Below are 15541 nucleotides of genomic sequence, written 5' to 3'. Positions count from 1 at the left end.
ATAAGAAGAGATTTTAGGTCATGAGAATGGATTTAAAATTGGCAATTGTTGAAATATTCTGGAAACCAATTAAATTATTTAAAATATTTAAATAAAATTAATAAAAATGAATATAACATGATAATTATATTGTTATATTGAAAGAAAATTAAGGGAATAACACTTTACTTACAGTTATATGGGCAAATTGAATAATAAGTTATTTACTTTCTCATATTCTATTTTGAATAAATTATGGTAATAGCTAAAGCACACAGTACTAGCACTTCTATAAATTTAATTTATCATACATTTTGTTTTGCCTTTTAAAAGAGTTTTGTTTGTTTTCTTTATGTGTATGTCTGGACTTGAATGAGCTTATGTGCACTATATATATGCAGTACCCATGAAGGCCAGAAGAGCCTGTAGGATTCCCAGGAACTGAAGTCAGAGGCAGTTGTGAGCTGCTATGTGGATGCTGATAACTGAATTCTGGTCTTCTGCAAGAACAGTGTGCATTCTTAACTCCTGAGCCATTTCTCTATCTCCTATTTTGTTTTTCCTATAGGCATTTATTTAAACCATCATGTTCTATGCTCATGCTTGAAACTGGAGCTTTAGTGCTTGTTCAAGGAAGTGACTGTTGAGTGAAGGCCTCACTGCTGCACTTCATTGGTCTAGCTTCATTCTACTCTTGTACCCCAGCATGCCACAGTGTTTGCAGTATGGAGAAATATGACACCATGCCACAAAACCTCAATACACACTTGACCTTTCATTTGATGACAAGTCTTACTAACAGTTAAGTAGAAATGTGCTTTCTTTTTCTTCAGAGAATAGTCAGTTCAAATCTTCCCAGTAAATGCATGACTGGACCAACAAATGTACAAGCTCATTTCCCCTCTGAATATTACTAAACCTATTTGTGATTTCTCAATGGTGTTGCAAATTTTTCTATAAGGTTCTTCTTATTGTTAGAGTTGCACTTTACTTGTACACACACACACACACACACACACATATATATATCTATATCTATCTATCTATCTCTCTATATATATATATGTATCTATTGTAAAATAAATAAAACAAAACAACAGCTTTCAAAAGTCACCCATTATGTTCCTTTGGCAGACTTTGTTCAAGGCAGTTGTCATCCATGGGAGCTGTGTGGGAGTAATTGCCAGAGTGTGTGCCAATGTGTGGAGTCATGTGGCATGTGTGCATGAATGCATTCCGATCCTCACAAAGGCCCATTTCCTGTTTTGAGTAAATGGTGCATGCACTGGGCTCTGCTCCTGCTGCATGCACTGGGCTCTGCTCCTGCTGCATGCACTGGGCTCTGCTCCTGCTGCATGCACTGGGCTCTGCTCCTGCTGCATGCACTGGGCTCTGCTCCTGCTGCATGCACTCCTCCTACATGAGATGTTTACTACATTTCTTGTATTTAGTAGCTATTGAAGCTATAAAAGAGTACATTTTAATAAAAAAATGTAATGGTTCAAAATGTACAGAAACAATACACTTAATATTGAGGTTTAACTTAGATTTTAAAATATCAACAAGCAATCTGTTACATTTTGGAGGAAATTTTGTAAAGTACAATTTCTCACTCCCATAAAAGATAAATAACTTTCTTCTTGGTTCTTATGTTGTGGCAGTTACCTTCCTCACTAGCAAAGGTTTAGTAATTCTTGTAACATACAGCTGTGCCCTACACATGAGTTTCTCATCATGTTCAGTCATAGTGTAAAAACAAAAACAAAAACAAAACAAAATCAACAAAAAAAAACTAATTTCAGGCAATTTGTCACTCGAGAAAGTGAAAATGCTTTATACTAATAAAATAACCTATTCGGTACTCCCCACATGTTCTGCAGACCATGAAGTTGTATGAATGTCTTGTAAATGCAATGTGAGTGTATCCAGATATAAGTTCAATGGAGCAATGAGACCACCACCATTAATTATTTACAGAAAGCCTGTCATGAGACAGCCATGCCAAGCACCTGAATCCATTTTAATGGTAGAAAGGACACATGTGTGTAGAGAGTTCAAATCCTTTATGAGTAACACTCATTGATGATGTATAGACCAATGTAAAGCTATGCGTCTTTTTTCCCCTCTCCTTTCACAATGTGGTTATTCTAAACAGCACCTTTCACACATCGTTTTGAGTATGATAACACCACAACTGCTGTTTAGAATGCTCAGAGCTATTTTCAAATAAAGAAAGGAGTAATTTGTGCATTAGAGGAATCTGGCAAGTTTGAAATATTTATACTTTCAGAAGTTAAAAACATTAGGGACATTAATCGAAAAATACTGAATATTAAAATAGTGTTTCTGTTGATAAGATTTGTTGGAAATTTTTCATACCTTTAAAGAGATATCCCCCAAAGCATTTTTATTATCATTAGTATTGTGGATCATTCTCTTAAAAGTGATAATAAAGGAAATGATATTTGGTAATAGAGTAAGACATTTTAAGCTATACTTCTAAATTCATGAGAGAAGCTTTCCTAGCACATCCAAACTCCTGTGTTGAATTCCCAGCACTAAATAAGGAAAGGATTGAAATAGAAGAAAAAAAGGACTGTTTATGACTCAACTCCGAATTGAAAACTCTTTTCATGATGGTGAGTAACATCTGGACACTTACAAAAACCCAGCCAAAGCACTGTTAGATTCAGAATGAAGATCTCCAAAATAAACATATTTATATTATGCTATGCATGAATATTTTCTTACCGTATAACAAACATTTTGAACTAGATTTAATTGCACGAATGTTGTGAAGAGGCCATACAGTATACTATACATTTAGCATATGCATTATAGTCAGCCATCACTGGAAAGAGAGGCCCATTGGACACACAAACTTTATATGCCCCAGTACAGGGGAATGCCAAGGCCAAAAAAAAAAAAAAAAAAAAAAAATGGGAATGGGTGGGTAGGGAAATGGGGGAGAGGGGGGAGGGTATGGGGGACTTTTGGGATAGCATTGGAAATGTAATTGAGGAAAATACGTAATAAAATATATTAAAAAAAAGATATGTGCACATTTATAAAATAGATGGTGATTTAAAAAAACACCTCTTTTCATTCCAATTCTTGTTAAACTAATCACAGGAATTCTCACATTTACTAACAAACTTATTCAAATATTGTTTAGGTAATATATACATATATTTTCTGTACTCATCTTTGTAAACTAAATAATCAGATTTCAGTTTTCAGTTGTTAACTATCCTATCATGTTATAAATGAAATATGCATATTTAACTTCAAATCATTTTTTAAAAAGACAGAAGCAAAGCACAGTTTTATAATTATATCCCTTTGATTCCAACACTACAAGGTTTCCTCAAAATTTTCTTCAATGTTACATAACATCTTGTTATCTTAAGAGATCTGAAAGATATTTAATGTTCTTTGTTCTTTGAAGATAACAATTTTTTAACCAGATAATTTTGGGTTTTGTTCATTTTTCTTTTGCTTTCTATTACCTCAGTTTTGGCAATGGGGCTACCTGGACACAGAAGTCCTCCCTGTGAGCTTTGTGGAATCTTACTTTTTAACTGAGGAGATTCCAGTGTGTAAACTTCAGGGTAAGCAAGAGGTGGCAGGTCAGTAAAGGCTGCTATCTGCATATATATATGTGTGTGTGTGTGTGTGTGTGTGTGTGTGTGTGTACTTTATGTATTATATATAGAACATATGTATTCAACTTTAAACATCTACTTAAACATTTTCCATTTGGAATTCAGCTCTTGGCAGCACCAGGATCTGCACATTGGGTCAAACAAATTGAAACTGAAGAACCGTGCATGGGTGTCAAAAGTCTACAAGTGAGCATGTGGTTTTGAGAAAGGGGTGACTTGCAAACTTATGTTCAAAATATTTATTTGTTACTGCCATAAAGCACCTCCAAGAAAACAGTTCATAGAATTTAAAATTCCCTCTGAGAACTTGGCAGCTCTTGGGCCCATCTGAAATGTTGGGTTCCATTGTTTGCCCCAGCCACACAGAGCTAGCAGAGCCCTGGGTCACCTCTGCCCACTGCTAGGATTGCATTGTGTTTTCTTTCCAACTTATTTTTTTAGGTTTTTCAATCCTAAAACTGGCATCTGAGAAAAGAAGAAAAGTCAGAATTAAAAGCATGGCTCTATACTGGGAAAGTCCAATATTCTGAATGTGTAAATTGTAACCCACCCACAAAACTTACGACCCCAAATTTATCTTGCCTACCAGAAAGGCAGCGACAGGGGATAGAGTAGAGAGACTGAAGGAATAACCAGTCAATAAGCAGCCCAACTTAAGACAAGCACCAGTCCCTGACACAATTTTTATATTAATTATTTTACTTATTTATATCCCAAATATTGCTCTCCTCCCAGTCTCCCCTCCCAGATTTTCTTATCCCATACTCCCTCCCCTTCTCCTCTGAGAGGGTGCCTTCCTCCCCATGCATCTCCCTTCTCTTAGGTGTCAAGTTTCTACAGAACTAGGCACATCTGCTCCCCCTTGGGTCAGACAAGACAATCCTCTGCTACATATGTGCCTGGAGCCTCTGACCAGCCTGTGTATATTTGGTTAGTGGCTTAGTCCAAGTTAACTGACACTCTTCGTCTTCCTATGGGGTGCTATCTCCTTCAGTTCCTTCAGTTCTTCTCCTAACTTTTTCATAGGGTCCATGACCTCAGTTCAATGCTTGGCTATTAAGTATCTGTATCTGTCTCAGTCACCTGCTGATAGAGCCTCTCAGTGGACAGGCATGCTAGGCTCCTGTCTGCAAGCACAAAGTAGCATCATTAACAGGATCCTCGACACTATTAATGATACTCTAATATGCTTGCAGACAAGAACCTAGCATGGCTGTCCTCTCAGATATCCTACCCAACAGCTGACTCAGACAAATACAGACACCCACAGCCAAACAGTGGATGGAACTTGGGGAGTCTTATGGAAGAATAGGAGGAAGAACGTGGTCTGCAAAGGATAGGAAGTCCAAAGTAAGAGCAACAGTATTAACTAACCTTTACCCTTGTGGCTTTCAGAGACTGAACCACCAACCAAAGAACATACATGAGCTGGACCTAGGCCTCCCTGCACATATGTAGCAGATGTGCAGCTTGGTCTTCATGTGGGTCCTGAACAACTGGAGCGAGGGCTATCCCAAAAGTTGTTGCCTGAATATGGGATATGGTCTTCTAGCTGAGCTGCCTTGTCTGACCTCAGTAAAAGACAATGTGCCTAGCCTCAGAGAGACTTGATATGCCAGGGTGGTAGTATAGCTGGGGGCCTCCACCCACTCAGAGGAAAAATGAAGGGAGTATGGGGGAAAAACTGTGGGTGAGCGTGAACAGGAGGTGGACAGTGAGCAGGATGTAAAGTTAATAAGTGTAGGCTTGTGTTCTCATGATAAATGAACTCAGAAACCTGTTTACAATGTCAAGCACTTAGGCTAAAGGAAGCCTGCCCCCAGTTGTCTCTGATTGGGAAATAGAGTTCCCAACAGCCAATAGTTGGGCAGGGAGACTTTTAGGATTCCCAAGAAAGAAATGTACAAAAGATAGGAGCCTGCTATGAGAAGGGTGTAGGATGGAAGGAGCAGAAGGAAGAGACAGCTGAAGTATAGGTGCAAGGGGAAAGTGATCCCATGCAGGAGCTGCCCAGAAGTAAACAGGGCAGCAAAGATAATATAGATTTAGAAAGTGTACCAGAGGGGAGTGTCTGCTAGCCATGGGAGGTTTGGAAGTGCCTAGCTATTGAACTAGTTAAGGCATATTAAAATATAAAGGTTGCATGTGCATGTCTTTCATTCATGAATCCAGAGCTCTTGAGCAAGTGCAGAGCCATGCACCCACCTGCTGGGAGTATAGAGCAGACATTAAATATTTTCCACCTCAAATAAGTAAATGATAATAATGATGGTAATGATGATGGTGATGATAATAAATTAGAAAAAACACCATTAAAACCATAATGAAATTAAAGATATTTGTATCTAGTTTAACTAACAGACAAAGAAATATAACCTGCCAGGCTGTCTGTGAAATTAGCAGCACCAAGAAATGGTATGTTGAACTAACATTTATTCACCAGATGTAATTGTCATCTTGGAGGTTTACTGCCTCCATCTACCATCCTATGACTAGTCCTGGATGCTTCTATCCTCTGGACAATCTCATCTGGGTCTAGAATGTTTTCAGCCTCTGAGACTTACTGCTGAACAAGTTCACCCTTTTTAGCTCTTTCTAAACTCTGGCTGGCTAGTCCAACTCAAGTTTTCTGATTCAAACTCCTCTCCAAGCTGATTGAATCAATCTGGCTTCTCTCTCAGCCTCTGATTGAATTGCCCTGTTTTGACCTCAGATTAAGTCTGGCAATCTGTTCTAGTCTTCTGGCTCCTTCTCATTCTCTGGCTCATTCTGTCTTCACCTGTGTCTAGCTTGTTGTATTTTTAACCTGACTCTGTAAACCTCTCCTGGAAAAATTGCCTTTTTCTTTTTTCTTCTCTGAGACTTTTCTATCTTAAGTAGCCTGCCTTTCTTTCTTCTCATGAGAGAATTAGTACTGGCCAAGGTAGAACAGACAAAAGTCATGCTTAACTCAGGTAGTGATTCATGAAGAATTGTTTTGTTGTGACAGGAAGCATTCATGAACCCCCAAAAGATGACCAAGGAGCTGATTCTGATGCAATTGTATTAGAGACTATTCAATCCTGAGCTTGGGCCACTCTACTGTCTCTGATGCAGGAGAACAGGAGGGGACCCTGAGCCCAATTTCAGACAAGCATTTATACAGGCAAGAAGGGGGTATCTAGCCAGGTACACATCTGTTGGGGGGGGGCATTGTGGCCTATAACAAAATTGGCTGATGCTGAGAGACAAACTATAAAACTTAACTTCTCTTTCCCTCCTGACTGGTAGTTGTTAGGAAGTGAAGTGTCAGGGCAGGCTTGTAACCTGGAAGTGCAGATTTGTTGGGGAATAACGTGAAAACTGGGATTAGACACAAGTCTTGGGGAGTAGTCTGGAAACTGATGCTAGGTACTGGCCTGTTAGTTAACTCGAGTTTAACCTAGCTTAGGTCAGGTTTTCTAAGATGGAGTCTGACCTCAAAAAATTTGGTCTCTCAGTTTGATCTCTGGTGACATCTAAGGGACAAGTAGAGCTCATTCATTAGGCAAAGGTTTTAGAGCATGGCTGTACCAAGATCCTAACATGACTGAATAGGATAAGTGGTTGGTAGAGAAAGAATTAAAAACTAACAGGAAATGAAGAATATACAATAACACTAGGGCTAAGAGTTACAAACACCAGAGAATGCTTGGCAAAGGGAATAGAATGACTATGAACTATTCCTTACCTTCACTTCTTTGGTTTGATAGAATGATAGAATATTTTTCTCTGAAATCCAGAGTCCTTAAAAAATGGAAGGACATGGTGGGATCATAAAATGCTGTGCCACTTTAGCTAACAGTAAGTTGTTGGTCAAAATATAAAGCACTGTTATTCTTTCACTCAACAACAATCCTCTCAGGCATAGTTCTAACTGAAAATGTGCACTGACAACATGTGTACATGAATGTTTACAGGAGCACATGGCTAAGAGCCAAAAAGTTACAATAACAAAGATATTCATCAAATACTGGAAAGAAATAAAATGTAGTATATTCATACAGTAGAATACTATTAAGACATAAAAATGAATGAGAAATTGGTGGATTAAATTCTTATGGTGAGCCTTCATAAGTTCACTTGTAGGTCTTTCTTTTTTACAATTTATAAATAAATTTGGGGTTTTAAATTATAGTTGTACTTTATCCTGCCAACATTTTATAGTTCTATGTGATGATTTCTAATGTCAAATACATAGAGGTTTGTTCCAAATAAAGCATGCTGTGTATTAACTGTGTATGACTAGAGCAAAATAAATTGTCTGTGATGGAAAATCTAAATGTCATAGAAGCACAATATGCCAAGTTCAAGAATAGCTACCTACTACTCTCAACTTAGACAATGTAAAGGCTCTAGCAGTTATACTAGAAATCTTCTGCTAAAGCCCCCAAGCTTAAACTTTAAAAAACAAAAACAACAAAAACAAAGAGAGAGAGTTTTGAAAAATTAGGTCTCTCAGAGAATGATCGTGACAAGATTCGGGAACATTGCCAATTATCACTGAAGATTCTAGGGGAAAACATATTTTTAGATCAAGTATTCTTGAGCTCCATGAAGTTCATGGCTCCATATTAATGCCTTGCATTCCTACCTTGGCTTTTCTCAATTATGGGCTATAAACTATAGGCAAAGCAAATCCTGCCATGCCTGCATTATTTGGATGAGAATGCCCACCATAAGATCACATGTTTGAAAAGTTGATCCCCTATTGATGGAACAGTTTGGGAAGGATAGGGGTGGTCTGGCCTTGTTAGGAGAAGTGCGCCACAGAGGTAGGTTTTAATTTTTCAAAAGACCCATTGCGCTCTATCTCTGTCTCTCTCTTCCTCTCTAGGTTTCTCTGTCTCTCCATCTCTGTCTGTCTCTAGATAGTGCATAAAGGTGTGAGGTCTGAGTTGCTGCTCCAGCCATACCTTTACTGTATCATCATAGACTCTTAACCTCTTGCAAACATAAGCCCAATTAAACTTTTTTTTTTTTTGCATAAGGTGCAAAGCCCAATTAAACTTTTGCATAAGGTGCCTGAGTTATGGTGTTTTGTTATAGCAATAGAAAAGTAACTTACACAATAGCAAGTTGCTTTTGTTCATAGTATTTTATTACAGTAGCAAAAATCAAATTAAGACAGATCCTTATCTCTCCAACAGTTTTAACTGCTTTGAGACATACCTTTTCTGTAAGGTTCAATGTGTGTGTGGTCTTCACCTTACCAAACTTTATATTTTCATCCTTCTTCTTTTATTTTTTATCTCTCAACCATTCAGATGGATGAAGGAAAGAACAGTATCCATACCACATCCAAATGCTATCCTGTCTTGAAATTTTCTCTCCCTTAAATTCAACCCCACTCAAGTTCTCAGCATATGGGTGGAATTCTGCCACATACTTTGCTAAAACTTTAATATGTTAAAGACTCCTATCCCAGTTTACAGATGAAAGTTCTTGTTCTTCCCCCTAATTTCATTAGCTGAACTTACACTGTCCATATTTTGTTACCATTCTTATTTTCCAATCTTCCCCCAAAATAGCCCATTAAATTCTGCCTGCAGAATTCTGGGGATTTTGTAACCCACAGCTACAAACTCTTCCATTTTCCTTCCACAAAATAAACTAAGAACCATATATGATAAGATTTACACCAAAAACAGCCCCACTCTGGATACCAATTTTATGAATTACTTTTTCTGTTGATATGATTTCCCTAACAAAAGCAAATTTAGGAAGAAAGATTTATTTTGGCTTGAAGTTTTAGAGTCCAGGCAATCATTAGAGGTTTGCTGGATTGCTATGTTGGACATGATTGCATTCTTTATGGCTCTCCTCTCTTCAGTCATTCCTTCATGGAATTTATTCTCTTTCATGCCCTTTTGCCTGAGATGGTTGGTCTATCTCCTCTGTGTACATTGTTACTTTTGGGTGCTGGTAATGAATTGACTTGGTTTGTGATTATCTTAAGCTGCCCTTATTTCTTCATCAAATTCAAAAGATGGCTTTTGGGCTGGTGAGATGGCTCAATGGGTAAGAGCACCCGACTGCTCTTCCAAAGGTCCGGAGTTCAAATCCCAGCAACCACATGGTGGTTTACAACCATCCCTAATGAGATCTGACTCCCTCTTCTGGAGTGTCTGAAGACAGCTACTACTTACATATAAATAAATAAATCTTTAAAAAAAAAAAAAGATGGCTTTTGTGATTATAGTATTTTTACTCTGTCATTTGCTTTCAAAGCCTGAAATATACAACTCCATTATTTCATGACTGGGAGGGTTGCTAATGAGAGATCTGATCTTTTACTGATGTCCTGGACTTTAGGTAAATTTCCCCTTACAATTTGTTTGTTTGTTTGTTTGTTTGTTTTTGCTTTGCATTATTGATGTCTTAATAGTACAACATAGAGAGTTTCTTCTTCTTTGGCCATGTTTATTTGGACTCCCAAATATCTTTTATTTGAATGTCTATTTCTCTGTGTTTGGGAAATTTTATCTCAGCTCCTTCTATACTACAGATTTTTGGGTTTGGATTCTGGGTAATATATAATAGTTATTGAGCAAGTGGTCATGTTCAATGTTCCCCTTCGTCGTTTGAACACACGGCATTTAGTCAACTTTTCTTCAATCCCATCCATTTCAATACATTTTCCAGTTGGTTCATGAAATTTTCATTTCCCATGTTTCTATTTTTTTTTCAAAAATCTGTTTACTCACTTTGATTATCTTCCTTGTTGCTGACTTTTCATCCATATTGCTTACTTTTTTCCCATTTGGCCAACTCTCCCCGATAGAGAATGGATCAATCTGTGAATCATTCTTATTCATGTCATTGATCATCTTCAGTAGAAAAATTTGAAATCATCCTCTGTCATTTTACCTATTTAAGTATCTAAGTTTAATAGTTAAGGAGTTATGATCTTGGTAAGAATTTCATTGTCTTGCTTTTTTGAAGATTTTGTATTCATGTGTTTGCAATTTGCTCGTTTGTTGGGTTGATGGTGTGTTTTGGATTTAGTGCAGCAATCTTATTAAATAGTTTACTCTTGGAGGGTTAACCCATAGCATAACTCAATAAGGAGTAAACTAACTTCTGTAGCAGCAATACTAGACTATACAGGATGGAGAAATACTTAAGATCATTTACATCCCACAATACTTCAATAATAATCATAGGACTAAAAAGCATAAAAGTACTATAAATTGTTGTTAATTAAAAACCTATGATCTACACTTGACAGAAAACATAGAAACATATGGAATTTGTCTCTCTTAGTCTGGTATATTTCGCTTAATATAATACTTTCCAGTTTTTCTCATTTGTTTGCAAATGTAGTAATTTTAGTTTTCCTCGTGGATAAATAAAATTCCATTGCATCTATACACAGCATTAGTTATTCACTTATCCATTGATTGAAATCCATTGATGGAAATCTATATTGTTTTCATTTTGAGATTCTGGAAATCATTCAGCAATAAATTTAAATGTGCAAGTGTTTCTGTGGTAAAATTTGAAAATTTAATTTCTATGTCCAGAAATGGCACAATCTTAATTATATAATGTATCTAGTTTAGATTTCTTTTAAAATGAAAACGGTATTATCAAGAAGTTGCAAATAAAGTATATCATACATTAAAATTAACCAGACTCAATGTCTATACATCTCAATGAACTTCTTTTTTTTTTTTTTTTAAGATTTATTTATTATATGTAAGTACACTGTAGCTGTCTTCAGACACTCCAGAAGAGGGTGCCAGATCTCATTACGGATGACTGTGAGCCACTATGTGGTTGCTGGGATTTGAACTCAGGAACTTCAGAAGAGAAGTCAGTGCTCTTAAACGCTGAGCCATCTCTCCAGTCCTCTCAATGAACTTCTATAGCTAGAATTGCCATTGTGCTTCGATTTGGATTTACACTCTCATTAACAAATATATTTTATGTACTTGTCTAACATGAAAAAGAAAAGCAATGAAAAATGCAAGACAGAGTCAGAACTACAACAACATTAGCTTTATGTCTTCTTCCTGACTCAGGTATTCCTTATCTCATTGACTCCTTCCCCATTCATTACTTTGTTCTCCCTTCTATGTTACTTTTATTTCATTGAAAACCTGCAATACTGATTTGTACTGTGTCTGCACCAGTTTAAAATCATACCAACAGTGAATATAGATTCCTCTTTTCCTATACCCTTGCTGTATGTATTAGCTGTTTTCTTGATAATAGATGGATAAGAGGGAATCTTCATCCCTAGAAAATAAACAACCTGGTCAAAATGTATGACCCTAATATGGTTGTAAATACAGTTACAAATATTTTGCTGAGGATTTTTGTATCTCTGTCTTACCCTAGTGCTCGTCCCCGGGATGATTCTTGGAGATAGGGACGAAGAAGGCCCAGAATCAATGACAGGGATTCTGGGAGTCAGGAGAGAAGCAGAAGCAGACTCATTTATTATAATAGTTGAGAGTGCTTTTACCCTCTCCACCCAAGTCCCATAACTGCTCATCCTGAACAGCTGTCTTTGTTCATCTCTGGGTGTCAGGCAGGTTCCTGTGTTTGTGAATGTGGAAGACCCTGCTGCGCATGTGTGGACCATTGTAGGCTGCTAGTCAGAACATGCTGAGTCACTCCTACATCTATGTGCATCAACGAAACTAGCCTAGTGCTTTCTTTTTATGCTTTGTTCTTATCTGGTTTTAGTAATATTGGGTGATAGTCGTTTGGTAGAATGAGCTTGACTTTTGTTTTTTGTTTGTTTGTTTGTTTGTTTGTTTTTTCCTTTTTCCTTTTGAGATGTTTTGCTGTTTAAAATTAGTGGTATTATTTTCCTTTGAAGTTTGGTAACAATGACTGCCTGGTTTTCTGCATTTCTCTAAAATGTTGTTGACAAGATACTGCATGTATATTACTGTTTTTATTAATTTCTAGTGGAATATCATAGAGATAAGATATGACAAATACATGCTGGCCTGGAAAATTTGAGAGTATATCCTAAAAAAAATACACTTTGTGCACACCTTTACCTTTTCCTCCTTGTTGTTTCATACTGACAGGATAAAAACACAACGTGAAAGGAGTGAGGATTATGCAGGGTTCTCTCCAGAGTCGCCATGAATATCATGCCTTTTGCCATCCCACAACCATTTCTCAAATGACCGCACAGTCCTATGCTTCAAAAACATATTCAAAACAGGTTTCAGTCACATAAAAATATTCACGTGTAAGCATTTGGATCAGAATATAAATTTCATATTATGCTGTAGACAATGAAAGTTTTAAATATCTTTGCTTCAGAGGTTCTATATCTAGCTAAGAATTCTCTTTTTCCAGTTCTTAATTTTTTACTTGAAATGTCGGCCATTCTGGAGCGGTCGGGTAATATTGCTGAACATTTTTGTACTGAAGGGAGAAGAAAAGTCTCTCATGTAATTCATTTTGTGGCAAAGCTAGGGGAATCCCCGTTCCTCTAAAATGTAGCTCTGTACCTTGGAAGCACTTCCTAATCTCTTCCATCTATTAAGGATAGCAGATTTGTTCTTTTGTGTTTTTAAATATGACACAAACATAGAATAAATGTAATTTTGATTAACTCACCTCCTTGCCCTTGACGAGCGATCAATAAATATTAATCAATATGATCATTGTTAATTTACATAAAATAACAGAAATATGTCATATTTCTGTGAAACTTTATTTGTCTCCTCTTGATATTTGAAAGAAAGAGTTTGTAGACTGAAACTCAAGTCTCTGAGACTTCTGAAGCTTCTAGTAAGACTGCAGATACAGTAGAATATTCAACATGTTGTAGTTGTCCAAATAATGATCTAAAGTTATTGAAAAAATAGTAGAAAACAGACAGAAATCTAGAACATTTGAGTTTGTCTTTTTCTTTCTTGCCAACATTAAAACTAATTTTGACAAATGATGTGGTTCTATCATACTCTCGCCTAAGACAGTGAGCAGCGCAAAAAATTTAATAATTTGAAGGAAGTAGTCTAAATACAAGCCAGATCTGCATACTCCTGTATTCCCAATTATCCTTGTATAGAACAGTTTTCCGAGTAGAAAACATGTTTCTCAGGATCAGATTACACAATGCAGGGTATCCTGGCTGTGTTTACTTTTAATCAGCAACAAGTAGCATCGGAGCTCTGTGAGGACTACACATTTGTTGGCCTTCCTGGCAGCATCGGGACTGTGCATTCATAGGCACTGATGGCAGTACTCTTCTGATTTCTGCAAGCAAGTATTGAAGTCAAGTTACCAGAAAACGTATATCTATAGAGGGGTTATAAGCCATAGTCCATCTGTGTCATGTAAAATTATTAGAATAAGACAGCTCATATAAAATATGTTGTATGGATTAAAAGATGAATTTATGTATAGAGAACAAGACCAAGAAGCAATGAGTGGAGTTTAAAAAAATAACCTTCTCAATAACTTTTCAAACCCAAGGCCCTCAAAAATGTTTTGATTGCTTCATTGTCATATTACTTTTGGCTTCTATATTTCTGATTTTCCTTTGCATTGAAGGGAACAGGAAAGGGCTCTCTTGGTAAGCACCTAGCACTTGGCAAGTGACCTGCTGCTGACCTCTAAAAGAAAAGCTGAACTAGCAAACAAAAGCACACGCAAGGATGCTTACAGCCCATCTGGGGGAGATAAGGGTGCTTAGCTGCTCCCCACCCCTTTTAATTCTCTGCTGTAGATTACAATGCACTCCCACTTAAAGAAAAACACCAGCAACAAAAGCCTGTCCATCTGTTAGCATTCTCCCTTCACTAACACCCTTGAGATTAACTGTGTGGGAGAAACCAAGGCATGAGATGTGCTCTCCTGACTGATGGTGCAAAGCATGGCATTTTCTGCTCAAGTAGTTTTTGCAGTTTCAGTGTATAGACCTTAATAGGAGGAGGAGGCATTAAGTTTCATTTGCTCAAAGGCCGTGGTTCTTCTTGGGAAATAAGTGGCCATGTGCACATTCACCAAGAGATGATGATTAGTCAATAAATTACAACAATGGGGAAAATGTGTGTGCTGACTCTGAGAAAAAGAAACCTTTGTGAGGATTGTCACCAGGCTTTACAGGGATGCTTAGAATGCAGTAAGTTGCTGGCCTAAACTCACAGAAATGCCAGTTAAAGCAAGTTTGCACCACAGCAGGAAAAAGAGGTGTTTCTGCTTTCTTGAAATATCAAGCACATCTTAAAGACTATAAAATGTGGTCTGATTTTATTTTTCATATGATTGCTATGAAATCATTAGTGTACTTCAGAAATAACGAAAACAAAGTTTGAAATGGTAAAATATGATAAAAACAGTTGAAACTGGAAGTAGCTAATTTTCAAAGTTCCATGAGAAAGTTTTGATGCTGTCCCACTAAGGAGGCAGATGTTTCTGGGTGGCAGTTCCTTAATTTAATTTTAATTGCTAAAATTAAAGAGATTCTTTGGTTTCCCAGGAATTTGAAAAAAAAAAAACCACAACTAACCTTTTCATCTTCGACAGTAATAAGGCATTATGGAATAGACAATCTGGAGAATAATATGTACTCAAATTAAAGTGGGTATGTCTGTGTTACAATGATCTTGTATTTCTACTTGAATCAAACAGGAAAGTCAAACCAGTGTCTTCAATAAACTTTCTGTGGAACCTTTCTCCTTACATGGGAAAGTCAGGGATGAGAAATTGCTGTTCCTGCTCTTTGCACCGCATTCTCCATCCACTTAAACACACAAGTCAGGTGGGGCTATATTAGCATTACTGAATTGGATGAGGGAGGAAATAAGGAGAAGCTCTGCTGTGACAAGTAGACACTGACCTATTGTTGAGAATACCCCAAACTCTCTCAACCATAGCACTGCTCTAAGCTGCCTACTATG

This window comes from Mus caroli, unplaced genomic scaffold, assembly GCF_978045245.1.
Source record: "Mus caroli unplaced genomic scaffold, Mus_caroli_1 scaffold_7, whole genome shotgun sequence".
Classification (NCBI taxonomy): domain Eukaryota; kingdom Metazoa; phylum Chordata; class Mammalia; order Rodentia; family Muridae; genus Mus; species Mus caroli.
Note: the sequence above shows the minus strand (reverse complement) of the source record.